We start from the raw sequence: 15,544 nt of genomic DNA on the forward strand, positions 1-15,544 counted from the left end.
AGCCTAACCTAACCTTTTTTTTAGTGTGGATGGGCAAATCTTCATAATACCAATCAGAAAGTGTCCCAGATGTGCATCGCTTCACATCACCTAACCTAACATACATCTATCTCTTTATTTTTGGACAAGTACCTATATCGAGCGGCAATCTAATTTCATAATACTTTTTTCCCTTTGTATTACTATTTTCATACAACTTTTATATAACACACCTCGGACGGCTTCTACATACAGAACATCTCCATTCAATTTTTGCAATTCATCTTTTTCGACAAGTCTTATATCCTACCGGCCAGAAGACAAACTAAACACGGTTTTATAGAAACTAGCGCCCTCTGCCGGCCAAACGCCAAACTTAACACGGTTTTATAGACACTAGCGCCCTCTGCCGGCCAGACGCCAAACTTTACACGGTTTTATAGACACTAGCGCCCCCTGCCGGCCAGACGCCAAACTTAACACGATTTTATAGACACTAGCGCCCTCTGCCGGCCAGACGCCAAACTTGACACGGTTTTATAGACACTAGCGCCCTCTGCCGGCCAAACACCAAACTTAACGCGGTTTTATAGACACTAGCGCCCCCTGCTGGCCAGACGCCTAACTTTACACGGTTTTATAGACACTAGCGCCCTCTGCCAGCCAGACGCCAAACTTGACACGGTTTTATAGACACTAGCGCCCTCTGCCGGCCAAACGCCAAACTTAACACCGTTTTATATACACTAGCGCCCTCTGCCGGCCAGACGCCAAACTTGACACGGTTTTATAGACACGATTTTTTTTTTTCGTTATTATTACTATTTCATACAACTTTTATATGTTACACCTCGAACAGTTTCTATTCTCATAAAACTTTAAACTAACCTAACCTAACCTAACCTATCCTATCCTAACCTAACCTAACCTAACCTAACCTTTTTTTTAGTGTGGATGGGCAAATCTTATAATACCAATCAGAAAGTGTCCCAGATGTGCATCGCTTCACACAACCTAACCTAACATACATCTATCTCTTTATTTTTGGACAAGTACCCATATCGAGTGGCAATCTAATTTCATAATACTTTTTTCCCTTTGTATTACTATTTTCATACAACTTTTAGATAACACACCTCGGACGGCTTCTACATACAGAACATCTCCATTCAATTTTCGCAATTCATCTTTTTCGTCAATTTCTTATATCCTACCGGCCAGAAGACAAACTAAACACGGTTTTATAGAAACTAGCGCCCTCTGCCGGCCAAACGCCAAACTTAACACGGTTTCATAGACACTAGCGCCCTCTGCCGGCCAGACGCCAAACTTTACACGGTTTTATAGACACTAGCGCCCCCTGCCGGCCAGACGCCAAACTTAACACGGTTTTATAGATACTAGCGCCCTCTGCCGGCCAGACGCCAAACTTGACACGATTTTATAGACACTAGCGCCCTCTGCCAGCCAAACGCCAAACTTAACGCGGTTTTATAGACACTAGCGCCCCCTGCCGGCCAGACGCCAAACTTTACACGGTTTTATAGACACTAGCGCCCTCTGCCGGCCAGACGCCAAACTTGACACGGTTTTATAGACACTAGCGCCCTCTGCCGGCCAAACGCCAAACTTATCACGGTTTCATATACACTAGCGCCCTCTGCCGGCCAGACGCCAAACTTGACACGGTTTTATAGACACTAGCGCCCTCTGCCGGCCAGGCGCCAAACTTAACACGGTTTTATAGACATTAGCGCCCTCTGCCGGTCAGACGCCAAACTTGACACGGTTTTATAGACACTAGCGCCCTCTGCCGGCCAGATGCCAAACTTGACACGGTTTTATAGACACGATTTTTTTTTTCGTTATTATTACTATTTCATACAACTTTTATATGTTACACCTCGAACAGTTTCTATTCTCATAAAACTTTAAACTAACCTAACCTAACCTAACCTAACCTAACCTATCCTAACCTAACCTAACCTAACCTATCCTATCCTAACCTAACCTAACCTTTTTTTTCAGTGTGGATGGTCAAATCTTCATAATACCAATCAGAAAGTGTCCCAGATGTGCATCGCTTCACACAACCTAACCTAACATACATCTATATCTTTATTTTTGGACAAGTACCTATATCGAGCGGCAATCTAATTTCATAATACTTTTTTCTTTTTGTATTACTATTTTCATACAACTTTTATATAACACACCTCGGACGGTTCTACATACAGAACATCTCCATTCAATTTTCACAATTCATCTTTTTCGACAAGTTCTTATATCCTACCGGCCAGAAGACAAACTAAACATGGTTTTATAGACACTAGCGCCCTCTGCCGGCCAAACGCCAAACTAATCACGGTTTTATAGACACCAGCGCCCTCTGCCGGCCAGACGCCAAACTTAACACGGTTTTATAGACACTATCGCCCCCTGCCGGCCAGACGCCAAACTTGACACGGTTTTATAGACACTAGCGCCCTCTGCCGGCCAGGCGCCAAACTTGACACGGTTTTATAGACACGATTTTTTTTTCGTTACTATTACTATTTCATACAACTTTTATATGTTACACCTCGAACAGTTTCTATTCTCATAAAACTTTAAACTAACCTAACCTAACCTAACCTAACCTAACCTAACCTAACCTATCCTAACCTAACCTAACCTAACCTGTCCTATCCTATCCTAACCTAACCTAACCTTTTTTTTAGTGTGGATGGGCAAATCTTCATAATATCAATCAGAAAGTGTCCCAGATGTGTATCGCTTCACACAACCTAACCTAACATACATATATCTCTTTATTTTTGGACAAGTACCTATAACGAGCGGCAATCTAATTTCATAATACTTTTTTATTTTGTATTACTATTTTCATACAACTTTTATATAACACACCTCGGACGGCTTCTACATACAGAACATCTCCATTCAATTTTCGCAATTCATCTTTTTCGACAAGTTCTTATATCCTACCGGCCAGAAGACAAACTTGACACGGTTTTATAGACACTAGCGCCCTCTGCCGGCCAAGCGCCAAACTTAACACGGTTTTATAGACACTAGCGCCCTCTGCCGGCCAAACGCCAAACTTAACACGGTTTTATAGACACTAGCACCCTCTGCCGGTCAGACGCCAAACTTGACACGGTTTTATAGACACTAGCGCCCTCTGCCGGCCAGATGCCAAACTTGACACGGTTTTATAGACACTAGCGCCCTCTGCCGGCCAAACGCCAAACTTAACACGTTTATAGACACTAGCGCCCTCTGCCGGCCAGACGCCAAACTTAACACGGTTTTATAGACACTAGCACCCCCTGCCGGCCAGACGCCAAACTTTACACGGTTTTATAGACACTAGCGCCCTCTGCCGGCCAGACGCCAAACTTGACACGGTTTTATAGACACTAGCGCCCTCTGCCGGCCAGACGTCAAACTTGACACGATTTTATAGACACTAGCGCCCTCTGCCGGCCAGGCGCCAAACTTAACACGGTTTTATAGACATTAGCGCCCTCTGCCGGTCAGACGCCAAACTTGACACGGTTTTATAGACACTAGCGCCCTCTGCCGGCCAGATGCCAAACTTGACACGGTTTTATAGACACGATTTTTTTTTTTTTTTCGTTATTATTACTATTTCATACAACTTTTATATGTTACACCTCGAACAGTTTCTATTCTCATAAAACTTTAAACTAACCTAACCTAACCTAACCTAACCTATCCTAACCTAACCTAACCTAACTTATCCTATCCTAACCTAACCTAACCTTTTTTTTCAGTGTGGATGGGCAAATCTTCATAATACCAATCAGAAAGTGTCCCAGATGTGCATCGCTTCACACAACCTAACCTAACATACATCTATCTCTTTATTTTTGGGCAAGTACCTATATCGAGCGGCAATCTAATTTCATAATATTTTTTTCCCTTTGTATTACTATTTTCATACAACTTTTATATGTTACACCCCGAACGGCTTCTACATACAGAACACCCCCATTCAATTTTCACAATTGATCTTTTTCGACAATTCCATACATCGAGCGAACATCTAATTTCATAATACTTTGGTTTTCATAATTCTAACTATTTGCATACAACTTTCATATAACACACCTGGGACGGCTTCTACATACAAAACATCTCCATTCAATTTTCGCAATTCATCTTTTTCGACAAGTTCTTATATCCTACCGGCCAGAAGACAAACTAAACATGGTTTTATAGACACTAGCGCCCTCTGCCGGCCAAACGCCAAACTAATCACGGTTTTATAGACACTAGCGCCCTCTGCCGACCAGACGCCAAACTTAACACGGTTTTATAGACACTATCGCCCCCTGCCGGCCAGACGCCAAACTTAACACGGTTTTATAGACACTAGCGCCCTCTGCCGGCCAGGCGCCAAACTTAACACGGTTTTATAGACATTAGCGCCCTCTGCCGGTCAGACGCCAAACTTGACACGGTTTTATAGACACTAGCGCCCTCTGCCGGCCAGATGCCAAACTTGACACGGTTTTATAGACACGATTTTTTTTTTTTCGTTATTATTACTATTTCATACAACTTTTATATGTTACACCTCGAACAGTTTCTATTCTCATAAAACTTTAAACTAACCTAACCTAACCTAACCTAACCTAACCTATCCTAACCTAACCTAACCTAACCTATCCTATCCTAACCTAACCTAACCTTTTTTTTCAGTGTGGATGGGCAAATCTTCATAATACCAATCAGAAAGTGTCCCAGATGTGCATCGCTTCACACAACCTAACCTAACATACATCTATATCTTTATTTTTGGACAAGTACCTATATCGAGCGGCAATCTAATTTCATAATACTTTTTTCTTTTTGTATTACTATTTTCATACAACTTTTATATAACACACCTCGGACGGTTCTACATACAGAACATCTCCATTCAATTTTCACAATTCATCTTTTTCGACAAGTTCTTATATCCTACCGGCCAGAAGACAAACTAAACATGGTTTTATAGACACTAGCGCCCTCTGGCGGCCAAACGCCAAACTAATCACGGTTTTATAGACACCAGCGCCCTCTGCCGGCCAGACGCCAAATTTAACACGGTTTTATAGACACTATCGCCCCCTGCCGGCCAGACGCCAAACTTGACACGGTTTTATAGACACTAGCGCCCTCTGCCGGCCAGGCGCCAAACTTGACACGGTTTTATAGACACGATTTTTTTTTCGTTACTATTACTATTTCATACAACTTTTATATGTTACACCTCGAACAGTTTCTATTCTCATAAAACTTTAAACTAACCTAACCTAACCTAACCTAACCTAACCTAACCTAACCTATCCTAACCTAACCTAACCTAACCTGTCCTATCCTATCCTAACCTAACCTAACCTTTTTTTTAGTGTGGATGGGCAAATCTTCATAATACCAATCAGAAAGTGTCCCAGATGTGTATCGCTTCACACAACCTAACCTAACATACATATATCTCTTTATTTTTGGACAAGTACCTATATCGAGCGGCAATCTAATTTCATAATACTTTTTTCCCTTTGTATTACTATTTTCATACAACTTTTATATAACACACCTCGGACGGCTTCTACATACAGAACATCTCCATTCAATTTTCGCAATTCATCTTTTTCGACAATTCCATACATCGAGCGAACATCTAATTTCATAATACTTTGGTTTTCATAATTCTAACTATTTGCATACAACTTTCATATAACACACCTGGGACAGCTTCTACATACAAAACATCTCCATTCAATTTTCGCAATTCATCTTTTTCGACAAGTTCTTATATCCTACCGGCCAGAAGACAAACTAAACATGGTTTTATAGACACTAGCGCCCTCTGCCGGCCAAACGCCAAACTAATCACGGTTTTATAGACACTAGCGCCCTCTGCCGGCCAGACGCCAAACTTGACACGGTTTTATAGACACTAGCGCCCTCTGCCGGCCAGGTGCCAAACTTAACACGGTTTTATAGACACTAGCACCCTCTGCCGGTCAGACGCCAAACTTGACACGGTTTTATAGACACTAGCGCCCTCTGCCGGCCAGATGCCAAACTTGACAAAGTTTTATAGACACTAGCGCCCTCTGCCGGCCAAACGCAAAACTTAACACGTTTATAGACACTAGCGCCCTCTGCCGGCCAGACGCCAAACTTAACACGGTTTTATAGACACTAGCGCCCCCTACCGGCCAGACGCCAAACTTTACACGGTTTTATAGACACTAGCGCCCTCTGCCGGCCAGACGCCAAACTTGACACGGTTTTATAGACACTAGCGCCCTCTGCCGGTCAGACGTCAAACTTGACACGATTTTATAGACACTAGCGCCCTCTGCCGGCCAGGCGCCAAACTTAACACGGTTTTATAGACATTAGCGCCCTCTGCCGGTCAGACGCCAAACTTGACACGGTTTTATAGACACTAGCGCCCTCTGCCGGCCAGACGCCAAACTTGACACGGTTTTATAGACACTAGCGCCCTCTGCCGGCCAAACGCCAAACTTAACACGGTTTTATAGACACTAGCGCCCTCTGCCGGCCTATGTTACAACCCGAACGGCTTCTACATACAGAACACCCCCATTCAATTTTCACAATTGATCTTTTTCGACAATTCCATACATCGAGCGAACATCTAATTTCATAAACTTTGGTTTTCATAATTCTAACTATTTGCATACAACTTTTATATAACACACCTTGGACGGCTTCTACATACAAAACATCTCCATTCCATTTTCGCAATTCATCTTTTTCGACAAGTTCTTATATCCTACCGGCCAGAAGACTAACTAAACACGGTTTTATAGACACTAGCGCCCTCTGCCGGCCAGGCGCCAAACTTGACACGGTTTTATAGACACGATTTTTTTTTCGTTACTATTACTATTTCATACAACTTTTATATGTTACACCTCGAACAGTTTCTATTCTCATAAAACTTTAAACTAACCTAACCTAACCTAACCTAACCTAACCTAACCTAACCTATCCTAACCTAACCTAACCTAACCTGTCCTATCCTATCCTAACCTAACCTAACCTTTTTTTTAGTGTGGATGGGCAAATCTTCATAATACCAATCAGAAAGTGTCCCAGATGTGTATCGCTTCACACAACCTAACCTAACATACATATATCTCTTTATTTTTGGACAAGTACCTATATCGAGCGGCAATCTAATTTCATAATACTTTTTTCCCTTTGTATTACTATTTTCATACAACTTTTATATAACACACCTCGGACGGCTTCTACATACAGAACATCTCCATTCAATTTTCGCAATTCATCTTTTTCGACAATTCCATACATCGAGCGAACATCTAATTTCATAATACTTTGGTTTTCATAATTCTAACTATTTGCATACAACTTTCATATAACACACCTGGGACGGCTTCTACATACAAAACATCTCCATTCAATTTTCGCAATTCATCTTTTTCGACAAGTTCTTATATCCTACCGGCCAGAAGACAAACTAAACATGGTTTTATAGACACTAGCGCCCTCTGCCGGCCAAACGCCAAACTAATCACGGTTTTATAGACACTAGCGCCCTCTGCCGGCCAGACGCCAAACTTGACACGGTTTTATAGACACTAGCGCCCTCTGCCGGCCAGGCGCCAAACTTAACACGGTTTTATAGACACTAGCACCCTCTGCCGGTCAGACGCCAAACTTGACACGGTTTTATAGACACTAGCGCCCTCTGCCGGCCAGATGCCAAACTTGACACGGTTTTATAGACACTAGCGCCCTCTGCCGGCCAAACGCCAAACTTAACACGTTTATAGACACTAGAGCCCTCTGCCGGCCAGACGCCAAACTTAACACGGTTTTATAGACACTAGCGCCCCCTGCCGGCCAGACGCCAAACTTTACACGGTTTTATAGACACTAGCGCCCTCTGCCGGCCAGAAGCCAAACTTGACACGGTTTTATAGACACTAGCGCCCTCTGCCGGCCAGACGTCAAACTTGACACGATTTTATAGACACTAGCGCCCTCTGCCGGCCAGGCGCCAAACTTAACACGGTTTTATAGACATTAGCGCCCTCTGCCGGTCAGACGCCAAACTTGACACGGTTTTATAGACACTAGTGCCCTCTGCCGGCCAGACGCCAAACTTGACACGGTTTTATAGACACTAGCGCCCTCTGCCGGCCAAACGCCAAACTTAACACGGTTTTATAGACACTAGCGCCCTCTGCCGGCCTATGTTACAACCCGAACGGCTTCTACATACAGAACACCCCCATTCAATTTTCACAATTGATCTTTTTCGACAATTCCATACATCGAGCGAACATCTAATTTCATAATACTTTGGTTTTCATAATTCTAACTATTTGCATACAACTTTTATATAACACACCTTGGACGGCTTCTACATACAAAACATCTCCATTCCATTTTCGCAATTCATCTTTTTCGACAAGTTCTTATATCCTACCGGCCAGAAGACAAACTAAACACGGTTTTATAGACACTAGCGCCCTCTGCCGGCCAGACGCCAAACTTAACACGGTTTTATAGACACTAGCGCCCCCTGCCGGCCAGCCGCCAAACTTTACACGGTTTTATAGACAATAGCGCCCTCTGCCGGCCAGACGCCAAACTTGACACGGTTTTATAGACACTAGCGCCCTCTGCTGGCCAAACGCCAAACTTAACACGGTTTTATAGACACTAGCGCCCTCTGCCGGCCAGACGCCAAACTTGAAACGGTTTTATAGACACTAGCGCCCTCTGCCGGCCAGGCGCCAAACTTAACACGGTGTTATAGACACTAGCGCCCTCTGCCGGTCAGACGCCAAACTTGACACGGTTTTATAGACACTAGCGCCCTCTGCCGGCCAGATGCCAAACTTGACACGGTTTTATAGACACTAGCGCCCTCTGCCGGCCAAACGCCAAACTTAACACGGTTTTATAGACACTAGCGCCCTCTGCCGGCCAGACGCCAAACTTAACACGGTTTTATAGACACTAGCGCCCCCTGCCGGCCAGACGCCAAACTTTACACGGTTTTATAGACACTAGCGCCCTCTGCCGGCCAGACGCCAAACTTGACACGGTTTTATAGACACTAGCGCCCTCTGCCGGCCAGACGTCGAACTTGACACGATTTTATAGACACTAGCGCCCTCTGCCGGCCAGGCGCCAAACTTAACACGGTTTTATAGACATTAGCGCCCTCTGCCGGTCAGACGCCAAACTTGACACGGTTTTATAGACACTAGCGCCCTCTGCCGGCCAGATGCCAAACTTGACACGGTTTTATAGACACGATTTTTTTTTTTTTTCGTTATTATTACTATTTCATACAACTTTTATATGTTACACCTCGAACAGTTTCTATTCTCATAAAACTTTAAACTAACCTAACCTAACCTAACCTATCCTAACCTAACCTAACCTAACCTGTCCTATCCTATCCTAACCTAACCTAACCTAACCTAACCTTTTTTTTAGTGTTGATGGGCAAATCTTCATAATACAAATCAGAAAGTGTCCCAGATGTGCATCGCTTCACACAACCTAACCTAACATACATCAATATCTTTATTCTTGGACAAGTACCTATATCGAGCGGCAATCTAATTTCATAATACTTTTTTCTTTTTGTATTACTATTTTCATACAACTTTTATATAACACACCTCGGACGGTTCTACATACAGAACATCTCCATTCAATTTTCACAATTCATCTTTTTCGACAAGTTCTTATATCCTACCGGCCAGAAGACAAACTAAACATGGTTTTATAGACACTAGCGCCCTCTGCCAGCCAAACGCCAAACTAATCACGGTTTTATAGACACCAGCGCCCTCTGCCGGCCAGACGCCAAACTTAACACGGTTTTATAGACACTATCGCCCCCTGCCGGCCAGACGCCAAACTTGCCACGGTTTTATAGACACTAGCGCCCTCTGCCGGCCAGGCGCCAAACTTGACACGGTTTTATAGACACGATTTTTTTTTTCGTTATTATTACTATTTCATACAACTTTTATATGTTACACCTCGAACAGTTTCTATTCTCATAAAACTTTAAACTAACCTAACCTAACCTAACCTAATCTAACCTAACCTAACCTAACCTATCCTAACCTAACCTAACCTAACCTGTCCTATCCTATCCTAACCTAACCTAACCTTTTTTTTAGTGTGGATGGGCAAATCTTCATAATACCAATCAGAAAGTGTCCCAGATGTGTATCGCTTCACACAACCTAACCTAACATACATCTATCTCTTTATTTTTGGACAAGTACCTATATCGAGCGGCAATCTAATTTCATAATATTTTTTTCCCTTTGTATTACTATTTTCATACAACTTTTATATGTTACACCCCGAACGGCTTCTACATACAGAACACCCCCATTCAATTTTCACAATTGATCTTTTTCGACAATTCCATACATCGAGCGAACATCTAATTTCATAATACTTTGGTTTTCATAATTCTAACTATTTGCATACAACTTTCATATAACACACCTGGGACGGCTTCTACATACAAAACATCTCCATTCAATTTTCGCAATTCATCTTTTTCGACAAGTTCTTATATCCTACCGGCCAGAAGACAAACTAAACATGGTTTTATAGACACTAGCGCCCTCTGCCGGCCAAACGCCAAACTAATCACGGTTTTATAGACACTAGCGCCCTCTGCCGGCCAGACGCCAAACTTAACACGGTTTTATAGACACTATCGCCCCCTGCCGGCCAGACGCCAAACTTAACAAGGTTTTATAGACACTAGCGCCCTCTGCCGGCCAGGCGCCAAACTTAACACGGTTTTATAGACATTAGCGCCCTCTGCCGGTCAGACGCCAAACTTGACACGGTTTTATAGACACTAGCGCCCTCTGCCGGCCAGATGCCAAACTTGACACGGTTTTATAGACACGATTTTTTTTTTTCGTTATTATTACTATTTCATACAACTTTTATATGTTACACCTCGAACAGTTTCTATTCTCATAAAACTTTAAACTAACCTAACCTAACCTAACCTAACCTAACCTATCCTAACCTAACCTAACCTAACCTATCCTATCCTAACCTAACCTAACCTTTTTTTTCAGTGTGGATGGGCAAATCTTCATAATACCAATCAGAAAGTGTCCCAGATGTGCATCGCTTCACACAACCTAACCTAACATACATCTATATCTTTATTTTTGGACAAGTACCTATATCGAGCGGCAATCTAATTTCATAATACTTTTTTCTTTTTGTATTACTATTTTCATACAACTTTTATATAACACACCTCGGACGGTTCTACATACAGAACATCTCCATTCAATTTTCACAATTCATCTTTTTCGACAAGTTCTTATATCCTACCGGCCAGAAGACAAACTAAACATGGTTTTATAGACACTAGCGCCCTCTGGCGGCCAAACGCCAAACTAATCACGGTTTTATAGACACCAGCGCCCTCTGCCGGCCAGACGCCAAATTTAACACGGTTTTATAGACACTATCGCCCCCTGCCGGCCAGACGCCAAACTTGACACGGTTTTATAGACACTAGCGCCCTCTGCCGGCCAGGCGCCAAACTTGACACGGTTTTATAGACACGATTTTTTTTTCGTTACTATTACTATTTCATACAACTTTTATATGTTACACCTCGAACAGTTTCTATTCTCATAAAACTTTAAACTAACCTAACCTAACCTAACCTAACCTAACCTAACCTAACCTATCCTAACCTAACCTAACCTAACCTAACCTAACCTTTTTTTTAGTGTGGATGGGCAAATCTTCATAATACCAATCAGAAAGTGTCCCAGATGTGTATCGCTTCACACAACCTAACCTAACATACATATATCTCTTTATTTTTGGACAAGTACCTATATCGAGCGGCAATCTAATTTCATAATACTTTTTTCCCTTTGTATTACTATTTTCATACAACTTTTATATAACACACCTCGGACGGCTTCTACATACAGAACATCTCCATTCAATTTTCGCAATTCATCTTTTTCGACAATTCCATACATCGAGCGAACATCTAATTTCATAATACTTTGGTTTTCATAATTCTAACTATTTGCATACAACTTTCATATAACACACCTGGGACGGCTTCTACATACAAAACATCTCCATTCAATTTTCGCAATTCATCTTTTTCGACAAGTTCTTATATCCTACCGGCCAGAAGACAAACTAAACATGGTTTTATAGACACTAGCGCCCTCTGCCGGCCAAACGCCAAACTAATCACGGTTTTATAGACACTAGCGCCCTCTGCCGGCCAGACGCCAAACTTGACACGGTTTTATAGACACTAGCGCCCTCTGCCGGCCAGGCGCCAAACTTAACACGGTTTTATAGACACTAGCACCCTCTGCCGGTCAGACGCCAAACTTGACACGGTTTTATAGACACTAGCGCCCTCTGCCGGCCAGATGCCAAACTTGACACGGTTTTATAGACACTAGCGCCCTCTGCCGGCCAAACGCCAAACTTAACACGTTTATAGACACTAGCGCCCTCTGCCGGCCAGACGCCAAACTTAACACGGTTTTATAGACACTAGCGCCCCCTGCCGGCCAGACGCCAAACTTGACACGGTTTTATAGACACTAGCGCCCTCTGCCGGCCAGACGTCAAACTTGACACGATTTTATAGACACTAGCGCCCTCTGCCGGCCAGGCGCCAAACTTAACACGGTTTTATAGACATTAGCGCCCTCTGCCGGTCAGACGCCAAACTTGACACGGTTTTATAGACACTAGCGCCCTCTGCCGGCCAGACGCCAAACTTGACACGGTTTTATAGACACTAGCGCCCTCTGCCGGCCAAACGCCAAACTTAACACGGTTTTATAGACACTAGCGCCCTCTGCCGGCCTATGTTACAACCCGAACGGCTTCTACATACAGAACACCCCCATTCAATTTTCACAATTGATCTTTTTCGACAATTCCATACATCGAGCGAACATCTAATTTCATAATACTTTGGTTTTCATAATTCTAACTATTTGCATACAACTTTTATATAACACACCTTGGACGGCTTCTACATACAAAACATCTCCATTCCATTTTCGCAATTCATCTTTTTCGACAAGTTCTTATATCCTACCGGCCAGAAGACAAACTAAACACGGTTTTATAGACACTAGCGCCCTCTGCCGGCCAGACGCCAAACTTAACACGGTTTTATAGACACTAGCGCCCCCTGCCGGCCAGCCGCCAAACTTTACACGGTTTTATAGACAATAGCGCCCTCTGCCGGCCAGACGCCAAACTTAACACGGTTTTATAGACATTAGCGCCCTCTGCCGGTCAGACGCCAAACTTGACACGGTTTTATAGACACTAGCGCCCTCTGCCGGCCAGATGCCAAACTTGACACGGTTTTATAGACACGATTTTTTTTTTTTTCGTTATTATTACTATTTCATACAACTTTTATATGTTACACCTCGAACAGTTTCTATTCTCATAAAACTTTAAACTAACCTAACCTAACCTAACCTAACCTATCCTAACCTAACCTAACCTAACCTGTCCTATCCTATCCTAACCTAACCTAACCTAACCTAACCTTTTTTTTAGTGTTGATGGGCAAATCTTCATAATACAAATCAGAAAGTGTCCCAGATGTGCATCGCTTCACACAACCTAACCTAACATACATCAATATCTTTATTCTTGGACAAGTACCTATATCGAGCGGCAATCTAATTTCATAATACTTTTTTCTTTTTGTATTACTATTTTCATACAACTTTTATATAACACACCTCGGACGGTTCTACATACAGAACATCTCCATTCAATTTTCACAATTCATCTTTTTCGACAAGTTCTTATATCCTACCGGCCAGAAGACAAACTAAACATGGTTTTATAGACACTAGCGCCCTCTGCCGGCCAAACGCCAAACTAATCACGGTTTTATAGACACCAGCGCCCTCTGCCGGCCAGACGCCAAATTAACACGGTTTTATAGACACTATCGCCCCCTGCCGGCCAGACGCCAAACTTGCCACGGTTTTATAGACACTAGCGCCCTCTGCCGGCCAGGCGCCAAACTTGACACGGTTTTATAGACACGATTTTTTTTTTCGTTATTATTACTATTTCATACAACTTTTATATGTTACACCTCGAACAGTTTCTATTCTCATAAAACTTTAAACTAACCTAACCTAACCTAACCTAACCTAACCTAACCTAACCTAACCTATCCTAACCTAACCTAACCTAACCTGTCCTATCCTATCCTAACCTAACCTAACCTTTTTTTTAGTGTGGATGGGCAAATCTTCATAATACCAATCAGAAAGTGTCCCAGATGTGTATCGCTTCACACAACCTAACCTAACATACATCTATCTCTTTATTTTTGGACAAGTACCTATATCGAGCGGCAATCTAATTTCATAATATTTTTTTCCCTTTGTATTACTATTTTCATACAACTTTTATATGTTACACCCCGAACGGCTTCTACATACAGAACACCCCCATTCAATTTTCACAATTGATCTTTTTCGACAATTCCATACATCGAGCGAACATCTAATTTCATAATACTTTGGTTTTCATAATTCTAACTATTTGCATACAACTTTCATATAACACACCTGGGACGGCTTCTACATACAAAACATCTCCATTCAATTTTCGCAATTCATCTTTTTCGACAAGTTCTTATATCCTACCGGCCAGAAGACAAACTAAACATGGTTTTATAGACACTAGCGCCCTCTGCCGGCCAAACGCCAAACTAATCACGGTTTTATAGACACTAGCGCCCTCTGCCGGCCAGACGCCAAACTTAACACGGTTTTATAGACACTATCGCCCCCTGCCGGCCAGACGCCAAACTTAACACGGTTTTATAGACACTAGCGCCCTCTGCCGGCCAGGCGCCAAACTTAACACGGTTTTATAGACATTAGCGCCCTCTGCCGGTCAGACGCCAAACTTGACACGGTTTTATAGACACTAGCGCCCTCTGCCGGCCAGATGCCAAACTTGACACGGTTTTATAGACACGATTTTTTTTTTTCGTTATTATTACTATTTCATACAACTTTTATATGTTACACCTCGAACAGTTTCTATTCTCATAAAACTTTAAACTAACCTAACCTAACCTAACCTAACCTAACCTATCCTAACCTAACCTAACCTAACCTATCCTATCCTAACCTAACCTAACCTTTTTTTTCAGTGTGGATGGGCAAATCTTCATAATACCAATCAGAAAGTGTCCCAGATGTGCATCGCTTCACACAACCTAACCTAACATACATCTATATCTTTATTTTTGGACAAGTACCTATATCGAGCGGCAATCTAATTTCATAATACTTTTTTCTTTTTGTATTACTATTTTCATACAACTTTTATATAACACACCTCGGACGGTTCTACATACAGAACATCTCCATTCAATTTTCACAATTCATCTTTTTCGACAAGTTCTTATATCCTACCGGCCAGAAGACAA

The sequence above is a fragment of the Diorhabda sublineata genome, chromosome 11 (genome assembly GCF_026230105.1).
Source record: "Diorhabda sublineata isolate icDioSubl1.1 chromosome 11, icDioSubl1.1, whole genome shotgun sequence".
Taxonomy (NCBI): Eukaryota; Metazoa; Arthropoda; class Insecta; order Coleoptera; family Chrysomelidae; genus Diorhabda; species Diorhabda sublineata.